The following is an 18,225-nucleotide window of genomic DNA, read 5'->3' as shown; positions in this document are numbered from 1 at the left end:
ATCTTTCATATGGAAGAATTTATAACAATAGGTCCTTCGTCCTGGTGTGCTAGACAAGACATCACCGTACCAGATTACATAATACCAAAGTTATAATTATTGGAAAGTGTTCCAACCATCATATCTGCCCGAGATTCAGATCTGATTGGTGTTAGTACACCTCAGGCGCGAGATACCTGAGAAGAAAAGATGATGATGCAGGATTCTCAGGATATGAACTACACAAGCAATCCTTGAATCATGAGTTCGGCTTTAAGACATATGAACACAATGTCAATACATTTGTGCCCACATAGAATTCTTACGTCAAAATGTAACTGAGTTCTCATTTGGAAACCATCATCGAGGATAACAAGGCTCCATGTGTAAGTCTGGATTAGCTCTTATGAAGTAACTTCTTTTCCCTTGATCAAATCAGTCAGTGGCTTGGCATGCTAAGAGAAGTTATATGAAGTAAAGATGACAAATCTTCAAAACATATAACACTTCGCACATGCGTGAATGATTTGGTATTTCCCAAGAGGAAGCGAAACAAAACCTTCACCTATTCACGGCGGAAGGAGTGCACGTGAACTTTGGGAAATACACTTGTACTATCCACATATTCTTCATGAGCTAGGCACAAGGATAATGATTTCAAGAGCTTCATCGTGGAACATGGAGAAGTTGAGGGTGTGGCTGATGGGCTCAACAACAATCCCTCAAGATTTTGATAGGGATGAATTTCCAAAATTAAAATATCAAGGAGATAGCATTTGTCAAATCAAATGGCATTATGTCGTATGCTCGAGGGAACAACAACAATTAAACATTGGTTGAAGGGTGCACTCGGAAATACGGACGGAGTAGCACAATCAATTTCAAAAATGATGAGTCAACACCCAACACACTAAGAAGGAAACAATTAGTTGTTAACCTCAAGGCAATAGGGTTGCCAGAAGTATTGGAATCACACATCAGAGTTCACTTGTTGGCATTCCGGTTTGGAACAACACGGAACCAAGAAATGAATGGCGATGGCGAGAAGTATTACTATATCAAGAATTATTAAGACGTGTGGAATTTTTCACGACATTCTTGACATAAAAGATAGTAATACTCCAAGATAGAGATAACATAAGCTAAATAGCAAGGAACTTAAGGAACAACACAAAACATGATCAAGTTTGTGTTGGAGGGAAGGCAAAAAAGGTTGTTGATGAAAACACAAATCATCGAGGGGCAAGGATGGCATTTCGCATCATGCATTCGATTGATACCCTGCAAGAGCTCAGAATGCTGATGGTGATCACGACACATTTGTTGAGAAGCTTCATGAAGATGTAATCGATCAGCGTTGACGTCAAGCAAGGAAATGATGAAGCCAGAGTTTGTCGGAATCACAGATAAAACTGCTAGCTTTAGAATTGAGATTGCCTTTCAGGACAACCAACATGATGTGGTAAGCTCGATGCAAGCTTAATGCACAGTTGGAATTGTGTTCCATGGATGAAGAGTATAGATAGCATGGTCGAGCTCCAACACGACGATGATGATGTAGCTTAACAGCTTGCAATGACATGATCGAGTACAAACTCGTAAACAAGGAAGATTACAAAAAAATGTTGAATCGCAATGTATACTCGATTCAGTTATCGATGTACTCGCGTGTCCAACAACTCAAACATGAGGAAACTGGAATTAAAGAAAATTATCATAGTTGATGAGGAGCTCACAAGAAGTTATGCAGCTCGGCGATAATTTTCGGGGTACGAGGGATAATACTCGGAGGTAGATCAACATTAAAGCTTGGACCGATGTATTGATATGAAGAAGACAAGTGTTTTAACTTTCCTACATATGAGATCAAGGGGGAACAATCATGATCGGAACCATAGTTGTAAAGTACCACACCACAGATACCAGATCAAATTATATAATGAATGATTATTGATACGAGAAGTTTCTATGATAGGATCAACGTCGTTTTCATGGGCATGAACACAAAGTTCAAGGTCGACTCCCACTTCATCAATGCATCACGTGCCATTTACTCCTCGCCCTTGATCAAGTTGTAGCTTTGAAAGAACATTCGGCAAAACACGAGAAGAGTAAGACCCGTGAAAACTTTTCGAGTCATATTGATTTAGGAAGGCATAGGTTCAACCCGTCGGGGCATCTTAGGAACATATACCATACACTCCAAGAGTAATCAACACATGCTTGAAGGGCATGGCTGACAAAAGCGTGGGGTACAATTTATCAGAGGGAGAAGACACAATTTACCCATGGCATCATGTGTCAGGGGAAGCAATCACAAGAATTTTCGAAAGCAAAGGATGTCGTCGGATAATAACCCAGGAATGGGTCTCGCAATCCACAAAGGACCTGAAGTGAGTATCGGTACTCAATCAGAGGGAGATAGGATGCAAAGCATCGGGTTAATAGAACATCTGAAAAATACCGATACATAAATACCAAAAGGATTTATGATTTCCAGATTGGTGTATCAGATTCAGAGGCTCCGATGAAGGATGGATAAGCTGATTAGGATTAGCTGGGCAATCAATCAAAGTTGATTTGTTGAGAACCAGCTCTGTCTGGAGGGACGTCTGAGCCGATAAGATAATTTATGAGTATCAACACATGATTGTGCGCATTCACACAATGGTAGAATCAATAAGATCACAGGAAAATCACAAAGGATTTTAATGAATGCTGCTAACCATTTGGATTTAACCATAACATAAGCAGATGAGAAAGGTCAAGAGCAATAGGCTACTCGGGATTCCGAAAGATCAAATAGCAATTTGAAGAACTTTCGAAACCCATGACAACTGATGATGGATGAATCCCCAATAATATAATTCGTTGCATCTCGTAAAACAAGAGCAATTGGAGAAGAAAGTATGAATGACATTTGTATGCCGTCATCCATAGGGGTTGACGGAGGAAGGGGAATCGCAGAAGCGATGAGCACAAGTTCTAAAGAGAACATCAGAAAGTAATTTCGGAGTCTTCTGATGGATCAACCACCGTCTAAAATACGGGGCTCTACGGGAGGAAGTATTTACGAGAACCTAATGTTAGAGTTAGCAAAACCTTTATCCCCAAGAGAACAGAGAGTAGAGCCCATAGTATAGGAAAGGACTAAAAGATACTAATACCACCCAATTGATATGTGGGCCCGTAAGACATAGCATCAGTGTTAGTAAAACAAAATTCAAACACTAGACTCAACTTCGGCCAAGGAGTTGGAAAGGGGGCTACCTACAGGCAGTCGGCTCTGATACCAACTTGTGACGCCCTCGATTTAATCGTACGCTAATCATACACGCAAATGCGTACGATCAAACCCAAGGACTCACGAGAAGATATCACAACACAATTCTAGACACAAATAAAATAATACAAGCTTCATATTAAAAGCCAGGGGCCTCGAGGGCTAGAATACAAAAGCTCGATAAACGCACGAGTCAGCGGAAGCAACAAATATCTGAGTACAGACATAAAACATGGGGTGCCTTAGAGAAGGCTAGCACAAAACCAACACGACCGAATGAGGCGAGGCCTCCTGCCTGGGAACCTCCTAACTACTCCTATCTTCAGCGGCCTCCACGAAGAAGACACCATTGGGGCGGCAGGCGTCGGCAGGAAAGCGCCATCTTCTGGGCTCCATCATCTGGTCGCAGCAACGGATCAAGGGGACAAAGGGGGAGCAAAGCAATGGTAAGTACTCATCCAAAGTACTCGCAAGACTTACATCAGAACTATTCTAAGTATGAATCAGTATCAAAGAAGGGGTGTGGTTATATGTGGACTCACTGCAGCAATGTGAGAATAGAGAGAGAAGGCCTAGTCCTATTCAAGACTAGCATCTTTAGGGTCTTGCAGCAATAGACGAGAGTAGAACAGGTGTAACACAATTAAATGTCATATCGTTGCAGCAATATTAAAGTGAGGTCACACCCAGAGATCCTCCCTCGACTCCCTGCGAGGAAGCAATTCCGGAGCAACTAAAATCCAGTTAAGTAACAATTGTAGTTGTATAAGATCAGGGCACAACTCCAAGCCGTCCTGTAACCGTGGACACGGCTATCCGAATAGTTAATTTCATCCCTGCAGGGGTGCAGCAAATGTCCCGTCACGCTCGATAACACTCTGGCCGGACACACTTTTCTGGGTCCTGCCCGGCCTCGGAATATCGACACATCGCATCCCCACCTAAGACTCAACAGAGAGGCCAGCCCACTGGTCTAACTCCTAAGCACAAAGGGTTCATGGGCCCAGTTCCCCTTTGCGCTCATGCACAATGTGTGGGCGGCCGACGTTAGTCCTAGCATCCCTTAATCACATGCTGATGCATCTCGGGACGACTCGGGCGCTCGCCGCTACATTGCTGACATCTGAAAAGCTTCGGGTGGTACCACGACGTCGAGTACCCATAATTCTTCCCGCGTAGCCGGTTAGTGCGAAAAGGTCTCCAACCAACCCAGATGAAATACCCAAATCCATTATCATTTTAATTAGGCCATCAACACAATCTCGTGGGAACCCACCCGTCTAACATTTAATCACCAATGATCCCAGTAACATGGTCGAGTAACTGTGTGATTGTAACATCGGGGGAATCCGAGGTATCACCCTCGTTGGATTCCGAACGATTTATCCGTCAAGGTGGGCTTAGAGGAATCACCCTCGGGGGTCCCACACTTGAGGGGTTGCACGACAGAGGCATCGTCGGGAATGGTGAAAGAGGAATCACCCTCGATAACCACGACCGACTAGCTATACTACACGATCTGCAAGCATTCTTTATGGGAGTCGGGGCTTTCTGATTTGAAGTTGCTGTAGATATCATCAGGAGTACTTAGCGAGGTGTCACCCTCGGTACTCGATAGTATCTCTATAGCGTCGTACAACTAAGGGGGGTGTATGTGTTGTGTCGGGTATGGCTCGTCGATCAGGGATCGAGATTTGAAAACAAGCGGGATAACTGGACTACGGGGTCAGAGGGGATGACTGCACCACCTATACTAAGCAAATTTAAAGAACAGCGCTGAAAGTAGCAGTTCATCGAAAACAGGAGATGCATCAGATATAGGAGCTAACTACAACAGTAGCAAAATACTAATGCAAGCAGTAGGAAGAAAGACATAGGCGAAATAGGGATGATCAAGGGGGTTTGCTTGCCTTGCTGCTCTGCGGCAAAGGACTGATCGGCAGGGTCGTATATGTACCCGGCAGCAGCGTCAGTCCCGGGGTCTACGGTAAGAAGAGGGGGAAGAAACAATAAATAATAGCAACGGTGCAACACAATACATGACATGGCAAGATGCAGGCTAGACATGAGCTAACGCAGCAACATCCGTCATAGACGGGTCGGAAGAATATATGACGATATTTTCCCGGATCTCTCGCTACTACTAGTCAGACGGAAAACGATGGAAAAGTTCCATGTTTGCTATGCTAGGGACGCGTGAGAGACGAATGGACCATGTATCCAGGTTCGTCTCGTTTTGTTGATCAACTTTCATGTTGAAAATATTTTGATCTGACTTACGGATTATTTTATATTAGTTTTTAAAGTTTAATTCAATATTTAGAAATTAAAAACAGATTTAATTAATTTAATTTAATGCTATTATGACATCAGCATGATGTCATGGCGACATCAGCAGTTGACTCGTCAACTGACTAGTGAGTCCCATGCGTCATAGACTCAGTTTTTAATTAAGATTAAATAGTAATTAATCAGATTAATTTAGTGGGGGGACCCACGTGTCATACTCTAATTATTCTAATTACCTAAATAATTAATTAACTAATTAATTAAATAATATATCTATGTATTTATTTAATAAAACATATTGTTATTTTTATATTTAAATTTAAATTTTTATTTAACAACGTGTGGGGCCTCCCTGTAAGTGGGAGTGGGAGGTTTGGCCCCACCGATAAGTGACATAGGCCACAAACCACACATATACATAAAGTATTTCCCTTATATACATGCATACAACATAATATTTCATACATCAATACGAGATACATACATACGCAATACATACAGGCATTATACATAATTCATTTTTTTTAAACATCTCTCTCATCTCCAACCTCCTCGACATGTCTCACACGAGCCTCTCAACACAAAGAGAGGAGGAAAACTCCACCTCTTCCTACAGGGACCTAACGGCGTCGGAACGCGGCGATACTTGCCAGAATGGAACCGGGGCGGGGAAAGGAAGGAACGGGTGGTCAGAGCCCGGAGCTCACCGACGTTGCCGGGGAACGGGGCGGCGAGGCTCGGTGGAGCCGTCGAGGAGGAGGACGGGGAAGCAGGTGGCGCGGGGAGGCGTTGCGCGAGCGCCGGTGAGGGCGATCCGGTTGACATCGGTGGCCGCCGTAGATGGGAACGAAGGGGGCCGGCCCAGGGCGGGGCGCCGCGGCCAGAACCGGTGGGAGGGGCGGCGCGAGATGGTGTCGGTGGGGACCCGGCAGCGGGGCGAGAGGGCGCAGGGGCGCCGCCGGGCACAGGGGCCGGAGGCTGGGAAGGGCTCAGCCCAGGTGGGGTGGAGGGCGTCGGCATGGGGGGGACGGGACCACGGGCGGCGCTGGAGGTCTCCAGCGAAGGGGGAGGGAAGGGCCGGCGAGGGGAGGGGATCCACAGGTGACGCCGGTGAGGGAGTTGAGGTGGGGTTGCCGGCGTGGGAGGGCGACACGGGAGATCTGGGGCTCTGTGTGGGTGGGAAGGGAGCCGAGAGGGGAGGAGTGATACATCTCCATCGTATCTACTTTCCAAACTCTTTTGCCCTTGTTTTGGACTCTAATTTGCATGATTTGAATGGAACTAACCCGGACTAACGCTGTTTTTAGCAGAATTGCCATGGTGTTGTTTTTGTGCAGAAATGAAAGTTCTCGAAACGTCCTGAAAATTTACGGAGAATATTTATGGAAAATATGATAAATACGTGCGGAAAGATCCACCGGAGGGGATGGGCCAGTGGGCCACAAGCCCTATTGCCCCCCCCCCCTGGCCACGGCAACCAAGCTTGTGGGGCCCACGTGGGTCTGCCGCCCCCAAACTCAGCTCTATAAACTCACTTTCGTCCAGAAAAAATCAGGAGAGAAGATTTCATTGCGTTTGCGATACGGAGGCGCCGCCACATCCTGTTCTTCATCTCGAGGGCAGATCTGGAGTCCGTTTTGGGCTCCAGAGAGGGGAAATCGTCGCCATCGTCATCATCAACCTTCTTCCCTGTCCAATTCCATGAAGCTCTTCATCGTTCGTGAGTAATCTATTTGTAGGCTCGCTGGGCGGTGATGAGTAGGATGAGATCTATCATGTAATCGAGTTAGTTTTGACGGGGATTGATCCCTAGTATCCACTATGTTCTCAGATTGATGTTGCTACTACTTTGCCATGCTTAATGCTTGTCACTAGGGCCCGAGTGCCATGATTTCCGATCTGAAATTATTATGTTGTCACCAATATATGTGTGTTTTAGATCCGATCTTGCAAGTTGTAGTTACCTACTATGTGTTATGACCCGGCAACCCCGGAGTGACAATAACCGGAAGCACTCCCGGTGATGACCATAGTTTGAGGAGTTCATGTGTTCACCAAGTGCTAATGCGTTGTTCCGGTTCTTTATTAAAAGGAGAACCTTAATATCCCGTAGTATCCTTTTGGACCCCGCTGCCACAGGAGGGATGGACAATAGATGTCATGCAAGTTCTTTTCCCTAAGCACGTATGACTAACACGGAATGCATGCCTACATCACATTGACGAACGGGAGCTTGCCACATATCTCTCCGTGTTATAATTGTTGCATGATGAATGTCATCCAAACGAATCACCGGCCCATTGCCTACGAGTTTGTCCCACTGCTGTTGTTACTTGTTTTTCCGTGCTACTGTTGTCGCTACTGTTGCTACTTGCTACTGCTGTTACTTGCTACTATTGGTACTTGCTATTATTGTCACTACTGTTGTTCCTTGCCACTGTTGTTACTCGTTTCACTGCTGCTACCTGCTACAATACTTTTTCTCGCGCCGTTGACGGGAAAGAATATTTTCCATCCACGGTCCACTTCTGGCGCCATTGATACAATAGTTAGGAATAGTCTGCCGTCAACAGATCGTTTCTGGCACCTTTGTTATCATACTACTTTGCTACTGATACTTTGCTTGTAGATACTAATCTTTCAGGTGCGGTTGAATCCGACACATTTAGCTGCTAATACTTGAGAGTATCCTTTCACTTCCCGTCTGGCGAACCAACAAATTTGGGTCGAATACTCTACCCTCGAAAACTGCCGCGAACCCACACGCTGGTGGGCCATTGCAAAACAATTGCTAATTGTTGAGCAACTCGGAGTAGTTCTGGCTCTGTTGCCATGGAGGCATCAAGTCAGAAACACGTCAACAACATTCTTCTAGTGTCATTGCCGAGGACTGCTAGCAAGCAGCTTTTTCTGGCGCCGTAGTCGGGGAAGGATTGTTATATTCTCTGAGTCACTTGGGATTTATATCTGCTGATCACTATGAAGAATCTGAAAGATCCAAAAACCAAAGTGTTGCCCTCAACTACGAGGGGAGGTAAGGAACCGCCATCTAGCTCTGCACTTGATTCACCTTCAGTTATGAGTAAGTTTGCGACATCACCTCCTGCTAGAAATCTTGATATGTCGCTTGTGCTTGATGATGTTTATGATGCTACTATGCATGATATTGGTAGAGATGCTATGCCTGATACTGGTAGAGATGCTATGCATGATACTGCTTTGCCTGATGATGCTAGAGATGCTATTTTGCCTAATGATGCTATGCCTGATACTGCTAGAGATGCTATGCCTGATACTGCTTTGCCTGATGATGCTAGAGATCCTATTTTGCCTGATGATGCTATGCTTGATACTGCTAGAGATACTACTTTTCCTGATGTGCCACTAGGGGTATTCCTTGATGCTCATATTGCTAGAGTTACTGCCAATGCTCGTGATGCTTCTAAAACTGCCGATACTATTGACACAGAACCTGCTTTTGCTCCTGCTAGATCTAGCTTTCCTAGATATGAATTGCCTGATATACCTGAGGGTTATGTTATGGAGGGAGAGATAGCTAAGGATTTTCTTGCATGTAAGGATGCCTTTGACGCTGAGAAATTACTTCTCAAGTGGAAGGAAAAATCTCTGAAAGCTAGGATGAAATACGACTTGAAGTTTGCCACTTCACTTATCTTTATCACCAATAAGGATTATGAATTCTCTATCGACCCTGAGATAATCTCTCTAGTCGAATCTGATCCTTTCCACGGTTATGAGTCTGAGACGGTCGTAGCCCATCTTACCAAACTACATGATATAGCCACCCTTTTCACTAGTGAGGAGAAGATCTGCCACTACTATATCCTTAAGCTATTTCCTTTATCTCTAAAGGATGACGCTAAAACCTGGTTCACTTCTCTTGCTCCTAGATGTGTGAGTAGTCCCCAGGATATGGGCTATTACTTCTGTGAGAAATATTACCCTACCCATAAGAAGCAAGCTGCCTTGCAGGAAATATATAACTTTTCTCAACTCAAAGAAGAGAGTCTCCCACAAGCTTGGGGGAGGCTCATCCAGCTACAGAATGCTTTGTCTGATCACCCTCTTAAGAAGAACGAGATACTTGATATATTCTATAACGGACTTACCGATGCCTCTAGAGACCACCTAGATAGTTGTGCCGGTTGTGTTTTTAGGGAACGAACTGTAGAACAAGCTGAGACTCTACTGAATAACATCTTGATCAACGATAATGCTTGTACTATTCCCGAACCACCTCCTAAGCCAACTCCGAAGAAAAGAGGTATTCTATTCCTCAGTCCCGAAGATATGCAAGAAGCCAAGAAATCTATGCAAGAGAAAGGCATTAGATCTGAAGATGTCAAAAATCTACCACCTATCGAAGAGATCCATGGTCTCGATAACCCGATACATGTAGTAGAAGTAAATTCTATGTGTAGGTTTGATGAGAGTGATGTTCCTTTTGATAAACCTGCTAGCCTATGATTTGATGAAATTGACAACTTTTTTGCCAAACAACAGAGTTTCAATGATTATGTTAGTAGACATTTGGAACAAAGCACTCGTATGCTTACCCATTTAAGTGCTTGTGTAGACAGAAATGTCAATGATCTGAAGCTTCTGAGTAAACATGCCTCTATGATTACTACTCAGGTAGAACAAGTACTTAAAGCTCAGAATGACTTGCTCAATGAATTAAATGACAACTTTGTCAGACTCATTACGAGAGGAGGCAAAATGACTCAGGAACCTGTGTATCCTGAAGGTCATCCTAAGAGAATTGATCAAGATTCTCAAGGAATTAATGCAGATGCACCGAGTCATCCTAAGGAGAAGAAGAAGGATGATAGAAACCTGCATGTTAGTCCACCAAATACTGTCACACCTGAAGAACCAAATGATATTTCTGCGTCTGATGTAGAAATACAATCTGGTGATGAACATGAACCTGGTGACAATGTGGACAGCGATGCTCATAATGATGCTCAACCTAGCAATGGTGAGGATGTGGAGATTGAACCTACGGTTAATCCTAATAACCCACAACCTAAGAGATACGATAAGAATGACTTCACTGCTAGGAAGCATGGTAAAGAAAGGGAGCCATGGGTTTAGAGACCTATGCCCTTTCCTCCTAAGCCATCAAAGAAAAAGGATGATGAGGATTTTGAGCGCTTTATTGAAATGATAAGACCCGTCTTTCTGCAGATGCGGTTAGTTGATATGCTCAAAATGTCTGTGTATGCCAAGTAAATGAAAGATATCGTGACCAATAAACGGAAGATACCAGATCTTGAGATCTCCACCAGGCTTGCCAATTACACTTTCAAAGGTGGAACTCCTAAGAAACTTGGTGCTCCATTAAAGGAAACTATGTAAGAACTGCCTTATGTGACCTTGGAACCGGAGTTAGTGTTATGCATCTCTCTCTTTATCGTAGACTTGAACTGGATAAGTTGACACCCACTGAAATCTCTCTGCAAATGGCCGACAAATCAACTGCTTTCCCTGTCGGTATTTGCGAGGATGTGCCTGTTGTGGTTGCTAACACCACTATCTTAAGAGACTTTGTTATCTTGGTATTCCCGAGGACGATGTCATGGCTGTCATCCTCGGAAGACCCTTTTTAAACACTGCAGGAGCTGTTATAGATTGCATCAAAAGGCAATGTCACTTTCCATGTCAACGGTAATGAGCATACCGTGCACTTTCCGAAGAAACAATATCAAGTACATTGCATCAATGCTATCGAAAAAACTTCATCGATTCTTATTGGGAGCTCTAAATGCCCTATTCCTCGTGTCAAGATGAAATATGAATTGCTTGTTGGGGAGATACATATCCCCATTGAGGTGACTTAGTGGCTATTCGAAAATTCTTTGTTCTCTTCTGCGATTCGAGAAAGTTTTGTCATAAGGATTTGATCAACCCCATTGACGAATTTCTTTCGATGATCAGGAAATGGATGAATCAAAGAATCACATACCTATGTTTTAAGCTTTCACTTTCTTTTGCTTAGAAGAAAAATGATAGGTTTAGTTTAGTTTTTCTTGTTTCCTGTTTTAGCGTCCCAGAGAAAAGTACCCCAAAAATAAAAGTTCTCCGATGGTCCTGAAAATCTAGTATGATTTTTTCTCGAATATTTGAAAAATACTGGGACTAAGAGTTGGCCTGGGGGCCACACCAGTGGGCCACAAGCCCTGTCACCGCGGCCACCCCCTGGCCGCGGCAAACAAGCTTGTGGGGCCCACAGGGACCCCCTCCACTCATTCCAGCTCCCATCCTCTTCCTCTACCTCCAGAAAAAATCGTTTCGCGGCTCAAACCCGTGTTCTTCCTCATTTGGCTATGATTTTCGATCTCCTTGCTCAAAGCACCATTCTCCGAACCGTTTTGGGTAAATTAGTCCTTGGTAAGTGACTCCTCCGTTGGTCCAATTAGTTTTTTCTCTAGTGCTTTATCCTTCGCGTATTCTTACTACCTTGGTGACCCTGTTCTTGAGCTTGGAATGTTGATTTTAGCTGGTCCCAAGTAGTTTTAGCGCGTGATACGGTCTCTAGGCACTAATAGGAGTAGTGGCTACAAGGTGTGGTTGGTCTTTATTCACTTTTCTCTTGAACTTCAAAAATTTCAGAAAAAGAAATTATGTTCACGAGGAAGTTTCATGGTGGTTCCTCAAGTAAGAAGGGTCCCCGTCTTTCTATTCGGGAACCCGATCCTTATCAACTAAGGGACGCACCAGTACAACCATGTGAATGGCCTTCCGATGAGTTCATGATCGAAGCAGGCTTCAAGGATGAGTTTGATACACTTGTCCGCAATGCCGGGTTAGAAGAATTCCTCTTAGATAAATGTGAACAGTATGTTATGCTCACTGCCTCTTTCGTGTGTAGATTTTAAATTTTCAGTTGGTCGTGACTCATCCATACTGTTTGATCTGTATGATAAATCCTACGCCATGGATTTGGAGGATTTCAATAGGATTTGCAAAATACCCGATGGGGGTAATCTTAAAGATCTTGCTAAGTCTTCGGTTAGAGATTTTTTTCTCTAGTATATCTGTTGGAGAAACTAGAGACATCACGCAAGCTACCATAGGAATCATTCATTTCCCTGCCTTGCACTACTTTGCCCTCTTCATAGGTAGATGCATTAACGGCAAGGTTGAACATTGTCACCTATGCGCATCCGACCTTAGTATCCTTAAGAGCGCAGTTACGGGTGACAAAAGCTTCAAAATGGGAGCTATTATAGCAAGGAGGCTGAATAAGAACGCTATTGAGGGAGATTTCTTTGGCGACATCTATGCCACTCGCATAGCAAAAAAATTTGGGGTACCCATCCGCGCAGGAGATCCCCCGCTCCATACAGCTTTCCTTCACCGCGTCGCTATGACACGCTACCAGTTCCTTGAGAGGGATGATGAATCCCTCCTATATCGATTGATATTTAACCAGCAGCGTGTTTTCCATATTACCCTTCCTGCTCCTACTTTCTTTGACTTTTAGGTTAAACGGTGATACTACATAACCATAGGCGCGGCAGAGGAGTATGAGAGGGAGGGGATGGCTGCTCGTCTTCGTGAGGCAGCTATTCAGGCAGTGGCTGCAGCGCTCCCGTATAACCCCGGTTATGATTTTGGGTTTCGCCAGGACCATCCTTGGGAGTAGGCCAAGTTAGGCAAAAAGCCTAAGCTTGGGGGAGTACGTGTTCTCACCGACCTTACATTCATGCTTATGCTTTCACCTTGTTAGCCGGTGTTTACACTTTTCCACTGTATTATCTATGCTAGTTTATTTTCATTTTCTTGTTTTCTTGTTTTCTGTCCTTTTGAGAAAACCCAAAAAGATTTTCCTTTCTTCTTTTTTCTTGTTGGGAGCTTTCCCGTGTAAATAGTTTTATTTTTCTTTGGGTCAAGGTAGAAGATATTGGTTACACTGTTTAGTGGCTCTTGCATGCATACCTATTTAGCTTTCAAAGAGCCATATTACTTTGTCTTCTCCTTTGTGTGTGCCTGCAGATTCAGCTTAGTCCATTGCACGAGCACGCTTATTATTGTTCACATCGTTCGATCGTGCAAGTGAAAGGCAATAATGATGATATATGATGAAGTGACTGAGACTGGAAAAGCTGGTATGAACTCTATCTATTTTTTTTGTAAATATGACTAGCTTGTCATCCCAGATTCAACTTTGTCGTGAGAGAACCATGTTTGCAATGAAAACTTAGAGATCATAGTTTCTGATGCCATGCTTATTTAGCTAGGAGCTTATAATGGTTTGTCTTGAATGCCAACATAGATTTTGAGATGACTATGATGTAGTGTGATAGGATGGTATTCTCCTTTGAATGATTCAAGTGGCTTGACTTGGCGCAGGTTCATGCATGTAGTTTTAACAAAATCAACATAGCCTCTATGGTGTTCGTGTTCATGGTGATTTATATCCTATTCATGCTTGCACTCCATGTTAGTCAAACTCATTGTATCTTGATGACCATTGTCGCTCTCTAGTTGGTCGCTTCCCACTCTTTTGCTAGCCTTCACTTGTACTAAGCGGGAATACTGCTTGTGTATCCACTTCCATAAACCCAAAGTTTTTCCATGAGAGTCCACCATACCTACCTATTTGCGGTATTTACCTGCCGTTCCAAGTAAATTTGCATGTGACATTCTCTAAACCTTCAAGAAATAATCTGTTTGCATGCCCGAAACGCTCATGTGGTGACAGGGGGCTATTGGTATCTTCCATGTTAGGCGTGTTATCCTCGACATGTGTTTATTCACTGTCATTCACGAGAAAGGGGCCGGTAATTGGAATGCCCAGTTCCACGCTTAAATCGAAAACATAACTATAAAACAAGACTCCCCCCGGATTGATGTTAGTATGGACGGTACCCGAGGATTCGGCTAGTCGTGGAGTGTGATTGATTGGTGGTGGGGGAGTTAAAACTTTACTTTTCTGTTTGGGAACCGCCTATAGCATGAGTAGCATGGAAAATATTGAGAACTCTTGGTCATTGCGTTGACAATGAAAGCATCCTTTTGGACCCCGCTGCCACGGGAGGGATGGACAATAGAGGTCATGCAAGTTCTTTTCCCTAAGCACGTATGACTACACACGGAATGCATGCCTACATCACATTGACGAACGGGAGCTAGCCACATATCTCCCCGTGTTATAACGGTTGCATGATGAATGTCATCCAAACGAATCACCGACCCATTGCCTACGAGTTTGTCCCACTGCTGTTGTTACTTGTTTTGCCTTGCTACTGTTGTCACTACTGTTGCTACTTGCTACTGTTGTTACTAGCTACTGTTGTCACTACTGTTGTTCCGTGCCACTGTTGTTACTTGTTACACTGCTGCTACCTGCTACAATACTTTTTCTCGCGCCGTTGACGGGAAAGAATATTTTCCGTCCACGGTCCATTTCTGGCGCCATTGGTACAACAGTTAGGAATAGTCTGTCGTCAACAGATCGATTCTAGCACCGTTGTTATCATACTAGTTTGCTACTGATACTTTGCTTGCAGATACTAATCTTTCAGGTGCGGTTGAATCCGACACATTCAGCTTCTAATACTTGAGAGTATCCTTTCACTTCCCGTCTGGCGAACCAACAAATTTGGATCGAATACTCTACCCTCGAAAACTGTCGCGAACCCACACGCTGGTCGGCCATTGCAAAACAATTGCTAATTGTCGAGCAACTGGGAGCAGTTCTGACTCTGTTGTCATGGAGGCATCAAGTCAGGAACACGTCAGCAACATTCTTCTAGTGTCGTTGCCGGGGACTGCTAGCAAGCAAGGAGGAGGGAGACCGAGAGAAGGGGGCTCTCGGTGGGGAGCAAGCTACGAGCGAGGGGGAGGGTCGTGGTAGGTGGGGGCTTGGTGCGGTTGGTGGGGATGGTGGGGCACGAGAGGAAGGGGGCCTCGTGAGGAGGCAGGGGGGAGTGAGCGAGCGGGGGAAGAGAGTCCTGGCAGCGGCCAGGGGAGGAGTGGGGTGACACGGGGATTAGGGTTGCCCCCTGGGGTTTTTATACCCTAGGGGGTGGGCCGAAAGGGGTGGCCTCGCTGGGCCAATTTTTGGCCCAGTTGGGCCAGGGGGTTTTTCTTTTCTGTTTGTTGTTTTTGTTTTTGTTTTTGTTTTTTTTGTTATATTATTTTATTATTATTTTTAATTACTTTCTTTCCTTTATTTATTTTACACAAAGCTTTTCTTTTAAATATGTAGGGATCACCTAATAATTTCAATAGTGCCCGATTCACATTTATAATTTGTTAGAGAATTTTTATAACTCCCTGACGTTTTTATTTCAACAACATAAAACCTTTCTCGTTCGACTTTAAGTTTAAGTTTTGAATTTTAATTCGGTTTCAACTAACAATCGCGAGGGCAACGATAATAATCACCGTGACGTGGTCATCATTAGCGCGGGATCACTGTCGCTTAATTACAATCATCACTGTAGCAAAAGTCGAGGATGTCACACCCGCCAACTGATACGTCTCCAACGTATCTATAATTTTTTATGGTTTCATGCTGTTATCTTGTCAAACTTTGGATGTTTTGTATGCCTTTTATATCTTTTAAGGGACTAACTTATTAACTCAGTGCCAAGTGCCAGTTCCTGTTTTTTCCATGTTTTTGACCCTTTTCCGAGGAGGATTTTCAACGGACTCCAAACGGAACGAAACTTCCAAAATGATTTTTTTTCCGAAACAGAAGAATATCGAGGAACTTGAGAACCAAGGCAGGGGGCCACCAGGGACCCCACAAGCCCCCTAGCCGCGGCCAGGGGCACGCGCCTCCCAGGCTTGTGGGCTCCCTGGGCCACCTCTGCCCTAGCTCTTTCACCTATATATTCCCAAAAATTCCAGAAAAAATCAGGAGATCATCGAAAGTACTTTTCCGCCACTGCAAGCTTCTTTCTCTGCAAGATCCCATCTCGGGCACGTTCTGGTGCCCTGCCGGAGGGGGATTCGGATACGGAGGGCTTCTTCATCAACACCATGACCTCTCTGATGATGCGTGAGTAGTTCACCATAGACCTACGTGTCCATAGCTAGTATCTAGATGGCTTCTTCTCTCTCTTGGATCTTCAATACAAAGTTCTCCATGATCTTCATGGAGATCTATCCGATGTAATCTTCTTTTGCGATGTATTTGTCGAGATCCGATGAATTGTGGATTTATGATCACATTATCTATGATTCTTATTTGAGTTTCTTCCGATCTCTCATATGCATGATTTCATATCTTTGTAATTCTCTTCGAGTTGTGGGTTTTGTTTGGCCAACTTGATCTATGATTCTTGCAATGGGAGAAGTGCTTGGTTTTGGGTTCATACCGTGCGGTGACCTCACCCAGTGACAGAAGGGGTAGCGAGGCACGCATCTTGTTGTTGCCATCAAGGGTAAAAAGATGGGGTTTTCATCATTGGTTTGAGTTTATCCCTCTACATCATGTCATCTTGCTTAAGGTGTTACTCTGTTCGTCATGAACTCAATACACTAGATGCATGCTGGATAGCGGTCGATGTGTGGAGTAATAGTAGTAGATGCACAAAGTATCGGTCTACTTGTCTCGGACGTGATGCCTATATGTATGATCATTGCCTCAGATATCGCCATGACTTTGCGCGGTTCTATCAATTGCTCGACAGTAATTTGTTCACCCACCGTAATATTTGCTATTTTGAGAGAAGCCTCTAGTGAACACTATGGCCCTCGGGTCTACTTCACACCATATTTTCAGCCTTACTCTTTTACTTCGTTGCACTTTCCGCCTTCAGCTCTCACTTTGCAATCAATCTTGAAGGGATTGACAACCCCTTTATAGCATTGGGTGCAAGCTCTTTTGTGTTTGTGCAGCTACTTTGGACTTGACGCGATTCTCCTACTGGATTGATACCTTGGTTCTCAAACTGAGGGAAATACTTAATGCTCCGCTGATGCATCACCCTTTCCTCTTCAAGGGAAAAACCAACGCAAGCTCAAGAGACGACACAAGGTTTCTGTCGACGTAGCAGAAGGATTTCTGCCGCCGTTGCCAGGGAGGATCAAGTCAAGAACTCATCCAAGTAACTGTCGCAAACTCATCTCTTGCATTTGCTTTTTTGCCTCTCGTTTTCCTCTCCCCCACTTCTGAAAAACAAAAATTTACAAAAAAAATATTTGCCCTTTTCTTCGTTCGCCCTTTTCTCTCGCTTGCTCTTTGTTCGCTTGTGTGCTTGTTTGCTTGCTGAAGTCACCATGACTGAGAACACCAAACTTTGTGACTTCTCGAATACTAATATAATGATTTTATTAGTACTACAATTGCTCCCGCCACTAGTGCGGAGTCATACTAAATCAATGCCACTTTGCTGAATCTTGTTATGAAAGAGCAATTCTCCGGCCTTCCTCGTGAAGATGCCGCATCCCATCTTAATACCTTCATTGAGCTTTGCGATATACAAAAGAAGAAATATGTGGATAATGATGTGATTAAATTGAAGCTTTTTCCTTTCTCGTTGCGAGATCGAGCAAAAACTTGGTTTTCGTCTTTGCCCAAAAATAGTATTGATTCTTGGAACAAGTGCAAAGATGCTTATATATCCAAGTATTTTCCGCCGGCTAAGATTATCTCTCTCCGTAATGATATCATGAATTTTAAGCAACTTGAT

This window comes from Hordeum vulgare, chromosome 5H (assembly GCF_904849725.1).
Source record: "Hordeum vulgare subsp. vulgare chromosome 5H, MorexV3_pseudomolecules_assembly, whole genome shotgun sequence".
NCBI lineage: Eukaryota > Viridiplantae > Streptophyta > Magnoliopsida > Poales > Poaceae > Hordeum > Hordeum vulgare.
The sequence above is the reverse complement of the archived record's forward strand: the minus strand, read 5'-3'. Positions refer to the sequence as shown.